The 5,840-nt window shown below is 42.4% G+C and overlaps 1 pseudogene; it reads left to right on the top strand.

The window, feature by feature from the left end:
• The first annotated feature begins 317 nt into the window (after positions 1–317).
• On the top strand, positions 318–1,573 carry LOC101696773 (pre-mRNA-splicing regulator WTAP pseudogene; annotated as a pseudogene).
• The last annotated feature ends 4,267 nt before the right edge of the window (positions 1,574–5,840 follow it).

Here is a 5,840-nt window from a genome sequence, read left to right as displayed (position 1 = left end):
GCTGGCTGGGCAGACGGACGGACAGAAATGGGTGTGCGTGTATCTGCTTGGGCCTGTTACCCCCTGAGATTCTGAACCCATGCAGTGCAGCAGCCGGCACACCAGTGCCTGTCTCTAATGGCAGGAGTGGTAGGTCCCTGGGAGCCAGGAGCACATGAGGTGAGCCCTGCTTAAGAGGTGGTGAGTACCGGTGACTCTGGGACTGGGTCGGGGTGCAGATGGCTGCGGCTGTTCCCTTGTACCTCAGGGCCGGCCTTGCCTTAGGGCCCCAGCAGAGCCTAGCCCTGGGCAACTGGAGGTGACTGCTCAGATTCAAAATGACCAACGAAGAACCTCTTCCCAAAAAGGTTCGACTGAGTGAAACAGAATTCAAAGTTATGGCACAAGGTGAGTTAATTCTGAGATGGAAACAATATGAAGAATATTGGAAGGTTTGGAGGGCAAGTACACAGACCTTAACTCAAATGATGTAACTGGCTTATGGGAATCTGAAGAAAAGCTAAAGCAGCAACAGCGAGAGTCTGCATGCAGGGAAAACATCCTTGTAATGCGACTCACAACCAAGGAACAGGAGATGCAGAGTGTACTACTCAAATCCAGTACCGCAAGCAAGTCCAGCAGCCGAGTGTTGCCCAACTGAGATCAACCATGGTAGACCCAGAGATCAACTTGTTTTTCCTAAAAATGAAAGGTGAACTGGAACAGACTGAAGACAAACTGGAACAAGCCCCAAAAGAACTGAGCGCCTGGAAGTTTATGCCTGAGAGCCAAAGAGGCAAAGAGTTCACAGCTCAGTGTCGAGGGCTTATCCCAGAGAACCAGGAGCTGGAAAGGCGGCCTTCCTGGGGCCGTACTGCACAGCTTGAAGCAGGGTTGGCTTTACAGAAGAAATACAGCGAGGAGCTTAAGAGCAGTCAGGGAGAACTGAATGACTTCATCATTCAACCTGACGAAGCAGTAGAGGGAATGCAGAGCACCATTTTAGTTCTTCAGCAGCAACTGAAGGAGACTCGCCAGCAGTTGGCTCCGTACCAACAGCAGCGGTCTCAAGCCTTGGCCCCAAGCAAAAGCAGGACTACGTCTTCTGAACCTGTAGAACATATGGAGGCCACAAGTAAAGACTGCAGTCGTCTGGCAAATGGAGCACGCAATGCAGCTCCTCCCGTCAGAGGACGTCTGGGTCTGGATTTCACAGGGAGGGGAACACAACTGAGGATGGCTTTCCTTCTTCTCCAGGGAATGGTAATAAGGCCTCCAACAGCGCAGGGGAGAGAACTGCAGAGGAGTTAGTGGTTAAGTAAACCAACTCAGAGTGGGGTATGAAAGTGCAAACTCTCCCATGGGCAGTAAGAACTCTGTCATGCCACTGAAATGACAGACTCCAATCATGACTCTCAAGAGAAGAAAGCAGTGAGTGGGAAAGTAACCGAACTGTGGGCTCCCGCCATGTTCAGAATGGCTTGGACTCAAGTGTAAGTGGACAGGGTTCAGTTTTGTAATATTTTTCCAGCCAATTTTTATAGAGTGTCATTTAATTTGGGAGAAGATAGTGTCCAGAAAATTAATGCATACTTTCGTCACGACTTGCCTTTTTGTGGGTGTGTTTTTGTTTCATTTGTGTTTTTTGGGGGGGGCTTCAGTACCTCTGCCACATTGGAAATTATACCAGTTAATTTCTTTGAATGTTGCCAAAAGGACATTTTGTGTAGGATCAAGTTATTTTCATATGCATTAATGTGAAGTCGTAAATGGAAATATTTCCTTAGTGTAACACAATGATGCTGTGTAAACCTGTGTCTCCAGAACCTGTGCTGTGTCAGGACATTCTTACTCATGCTGTTTCTACTTCTGCACCACTCAGACTTGTTAGAGTAGATTGGGTTTATGACTGCCAAGTGCCCAGTACAGTGGTTTTCTTCACCAAAAGTTGGACTTGTTGATGGAGTCCTATAGTAGTTTCCACGTTAGATACAGTTTTTCCCACCATACATCTGTGCATTTTCTCTTTAGGTAACTGAATGTTGAAGACACTTGTGTGCACAGTTACTAAGTTTTTATGAACTGTTAATGCATACTGCTCTGTGACTCCAGTATATCTTACCTGTACTGACCAAACCTGAACAAAGATTTTTATTGTAACTTAAAAAAAAAAAAAAAGCAAGAAAGTGTGCAAACGCTGACAGGCCTGACAAAGGACATGAATGCTAGCTCAGTGACTACAATCGGCCAGGTGTGGGGCAAGTCAAATGTCAAATAGAATAATGGCAACACTGGATTCAGACACATTGACTGTGTCTACAGGGATATCCAGTTAGAGCTGCCGTGGGGAAACTTGCTCTTCAGAAAGCACGGACTAAAAGATGCAGAAAAATTAATAGAATCAGGGGGAAATTATCATTTTATGACTCTGCTATGATGTTTTCTTTAGGCAAGATTCATCAGTGGATACTAACACCATTAAGAAACCATTCTTGGGAAATAGGATATTCACACTCTCGCAAATTATCTCCACCTCCACCTCCAAATTCTGTCTCAGTTGCAAAGGGACATTACCTTTACATCAGGGATGCAAGGAAATTACTTTTGCTTAACAAGTTATGTCCAGCAACTAAGAGCAAGTGGCATACACAAAGACGAAGGAGTAAGATACCAAGGTTGGCTCACACATCTAATGTTGACGATCACTACACAGACCTTTGTCATTGCAAGAACGTAAGATTCAGGGATAGGAGAGAGAATACTTCTGAAGAGAGTGAAATCTGGTTTCAAAAGGCAGTACAGTTTCTAGATACTTAAGGAAATCAAATAAAAACTATTTTAGACAATAAAAGGGTTTAATAAAGTAGCCAGAAACATAATCAACATAAAATCCAATCATTTTCTATATACCAGAAACTATATATCTATAAATCAGAATAGAAAAGAGATGTATTTACAAAGGACATAAAAGATACAACAATGAGAAATATCCTTTAGAATACTAACAAGACTTGGACAGAGGAGGATGTTCGGCTGCTGGAGGATGCTCGGCCGCCCGAGCAGCACGGATGCTCACTGTCCCCAAAGTTAACCATCCTTTCAGGTAATTGTGATTTGAATCAATGTTAACTAAAGTTCCCAAAGAATGTCTCTTAATTTTCCACTGATTTTAAGTTTATCCAATGTTAAAATTAACAAAAATTGCCAATATATATTTTGAACAGCTTCATTGATAAAAATTTCCAAATATAAATTCACCTGTTTAACAGTGTGCATTTTGATGATTTTCAGTATATTTATAGAGTTGTACAACTGTCATCAAGATTTAATTCTAGAACATTTTCATCATCCTCAAAAGAAATCTTTTATCCATTATTCAACTTCAATTCATAATGATGATTTTTGGTAGAATTCACATATCTTAGAGTTCATCCTATGAAAGTTCACACTCCAGGGGTTTGCAGGAAATTGACAGCATTGTGCAGATTCTCGATCTAACTCCAGAAAACTCCACTTCCTGGAAGGGAGCCCCAGGCCCAGAGAAATTACTGTCCCTTTGCCCCTCCCTTTCCCCTTCAGACCCTTCATATAAACGGATTCATACAACAGCTGCCTTTTCTGTCCTCTTTCTAAAATAGAAAGAAATGAACGACTTCTGCCCCAGTCCTGGGGATAGAACCCAGGGCCTCACACGTGTCAGGCAGGGGTTGTGCCCCAGAATAACACTCCAGCCCAGTAGCGCAGAATGAGAACAAACTGACAGATGCACGATGGATGAACACAGAGACACACCACCTGCCACTCAGCTGTGGTAATGGTTGCAGTTCAGGCCCACAGAAACAAATGTTGGCACATGATGTCGGACAAATAAATGCCGACCCGCGAGACGTGGGTGCAGAGCCCTCCCTCCTTCGCACACAAAACTGAGTTACTCTTGGGCAATTAAATGTCAAAGAGAAAACCACGAGAAGGAACTTTTGTGATCAGGGCCAGAGGAACCTTCCCAAACAAGATACGAGGCACAAAACATGGAGGGGAGGATGAAGTGTCGCTAAATTTAAAGACACCAAAATTAAAATTTCCCTAAAAGACTGGATTATAACCCAAAGATTAAAATATTCAGAAAACCATACTGAGACAAATACAATTAAATGAATGAATGAATAAATAAATAAATGGGGAACAGACAAAATTTCTTACAGAAGAATTCCAAATAATAAATGTAGAATTTTTGCCTTCTCCAGGAGGTGAAGCTTAATTTCCTTCCCCGAGTGTGTGTTGCTTCTAATATATGAATAATGGACGGGGAGAATTAGCCACCACAGAAGCGAAATCGGGCAGACATTGTCCTGCACAGCGGTCCCAGTTTTCAGCACCATGAGAAGCTGGTTCAGACCCTGTGCCCTCTGGTGTGCCAAGAGAAGGAACTGCATTCCTGCGGTGGTTTCCCAAATTCACAGCCTCCATCTGGTGATGAGAAGACATCAGACAGACCTGAATCCAGGACCACTCTACAAAATACCTGAACAGTTCCCAGTGAGACGCTGCACTGTGGGGCTCGACAGCGGCAGAGTGTGGAACATTGGCGGAGACTCAATAAAAGAATATATGACAATATTTGAGGACCATAGGAGATAAAATATACGAGGCAAAAGCTAAGTTAAATTCTTCTAGAAGCAGTAGAGTCAGGTAATTTTCAAGGTGCTTACAGGCGGCCTGGTGGAGTAGTCACAGGCAGCCCAGTCACGCCCCATACAAAGCTGACCGGCACGGTACACATGTGTGCGTATGAGTATGTATGTGCATACACCACACGCAGGTGCATTTGGGTAGAGATGCACCATTAAATGTGTGTGTACATACACACAGCTATGCACACATGTGTAATGTTTTAAAGAAAGTATATGGACATTTTACTTTATGAAAAGATGCACAATGTTCCTTGAACCATAAAGATATTTATTAAAATGATGCAATCATGTCCAATCTGTGGCCTGTGTATTAAAAAATTTAAAAATAAAGGAACTTTTTTTCCTTATGTCTATTAACTATATTGTGTATTTTACACATGACTTACGAGATCCAGGTGTGCTCAACCTTCAGGCCTCATGTCAGATGCCCCTGGACTGGAGGGGGCTCACAAATAAGTAAGAAAGAAATCTAAGGAGAAATACGTTTCTTAGCATGTTGTAACTGGTCACACCACCTTTGCACAGAAAGATTTTCGTGACAGATTAATATGGAGGCACAAGTAGTCCAGGGAAAAGTCGGTGCATTTGCTGTGGATTATTTCAGCATGTGACGGATAAGCAGAGGGGAAATGTGTTCTCATTCGATTTTCCTGCTGGTCAAGAAACAAAAGCACAAGACTGTTTTTAAAAAGCAAGGATCTGAAGTCAGTGCCTCAGTGCCTCATTGTTTCAGGATTGGCTGCGTGACGGCAGGAGAGTGGGGTGCAGTCCTGGGGAGTGAGTGTGTCCCTGCCGTGTGTGAACAGGGCACTAAACTGTGATGGCGAGCTTGTTTTGTTTTTCGTGTTGCTTCTCTAGTAAATAGTGAAGGTGTTTAAAGCACTGCCTAGTAAAATAGTCAAAATATTATTTTTACAGATATCTAAAATTTGCTTGGACCTAAGGTCTGGTTTTATACAATGACCTATTAAATAATAAATATGCAAGTGATAGTAGAACATTAAAATATTCCTGTAATTCCTATTGGTTCTCTTAAAAGAAAATTTAGACACCTTTTCATATTGGGTTGAAATATTTTATTCTTTTGATATTTATCATTTTATCATCATACTGCAAACATAAACTAAAAGCAAATCCGAAATACACTCACAATGTAGTCATTCATCTAAT

This window comes from Heterocephalus glaber, unplaced genomic scaffold (genome assembly GCF_053883595.1).
Source record: "Heterocephalus glaber isolate CG9 unplaced genomic scaffold, H.glaber_assembly_v1.0 deba00001175, whole genome shotgun sequence".
Lineage (NCBI taxonomy): Eukaryota > Metazoa > Chordata > Mammalia > Rodentia > Bathyergidae > Heterocephalus > Heterocephalus glaber.
This window is presented reverse-complemented; position numbering and strand designations above follow the sequence as displayed.